Source organism: Pelodiscus sinensis, chromosome 13, assembly GCF_052426305.1.
Source record: "Pelodiscus sinensis isolate ZL-2025 chromosome 13, ASM5242630v1, whole genome shotgun sequence".
NCBI classification, from domain to species: Eukaryota; Metazoa; Chordata; order Testudines; family Trionychidae; genus Pelodiscus; species Pelodiscus sinensis.
Window position 1 is genome coordinate 5,113,476 of NC_143064.1, and position 1,412 is coordinate 5,114,887.

The following is a 1,412-nucleotide window of genomic DNA, read 5'->3' on the forward strand; positions in this document are numbered from 1 at the left end:
CTGAAACTTGTGCTAGTGACTACATAGCTGTTGAATTGAGCTCCACACAAAAAAAAAAGCACACTTTCTGCAACTCCCAAGACAGGGTTAAATGAGAGTAAAATGGTTTTATTCCACAGCATTAAATTTTACCCTATGCTGTTAAAGAACTATATACCCAAGCCTGTATTTGGTGTGCAGACAACTCCCATCAACCAAGATTTCTGGATGCACAGAACTTGTTACTATGTCAGTATGCTTATGGGATCAATGTAGTATATGAAATTGAAGTAAAGGCATGGTTAAAGCTATCCTCAGGTTTCAGAAAAGATGCCACATTTACTGTATCTGAAAAAACACACTACACTGTGGCATAATTAGAAACTAGGAGATATTAGCATCACAGCTAAGTTAGAATCTTGGTGGTCTTAACTGACCTGAGGCTGATGGAAAGGACAATGCCTCATTGTAAAATCCATCAAGCCCCGTGTAAAGAACCCTTCAGTAATGTGAACACAGAAGAGTAGTTCTGACACACAAAAGAAAATTAAAAAGCAGTGAGCCTTCAAATACATTTAAAGGCCAAATCCTGCACACAAGGACCAAAACACTCAGATTTCTGTAGGAACAGGGCTGAGCTTTTAAGCCATTTCTGGGTTAGTAATGTGCAACTTAAGTCAGAACTGCATTTTAAGTGTGACTTCACCTGCAAGAACTCACTCTGCCAAGTGATGCATCTGTTTTCTTCTGTAAGACAGCTGCAACAGACATAAAATGCATGTTGGCTGATGGTTTAAACCAGTGGTACATAATATATCCGTAAGGCTTCTGATTTTCGGATTTAACAGACTAACCATCCCAATAAAAGAGGAATCTGTGTTTCCAGTAAACACTGGAAAATAAAACTACGGAAGTGGTTACTCAAGTCACGTTGACTTCACCCTTTCACAGTACAATTTGTTTATCGCAGGGATATCACTGACTTCTAAGAGCTTGCCACCAAAAAGCAGTAATGAAAATGAGGGGCATGTAATTTCTGAAGTTCACTGGCATTTTACACATTAATTGGTCTGTACAGGGCTGGCTAATTCACAGGAAGCATCCCCTCGTGTCCTTTCATGTAACGGTTTGAAACTGTACTAAGGGCATGTTTTCATGCTGCAAAAGATCACTGCTGCCATGATCAATCTTCTGGAGTTTGATTTAATGGGTCTAGTTAAGACTCACTAAATTGAACTCCGAGGGCTCCCGTGCCATCTGTCCAGTACTCCTGCAAGGTCAAGCCCAAAACATTACGAAGCAACAAAACATGAAGAAAAAGTGAAAGCCAGTTTACACTTAGCCCTTAGCAATGAAGCTGTCCTCAGTCTGACAAGAGAAATGCAGAAATCAGGGAGAGATTTGCGGCTAATGGAAAAGCCTGGAGGTGAAGA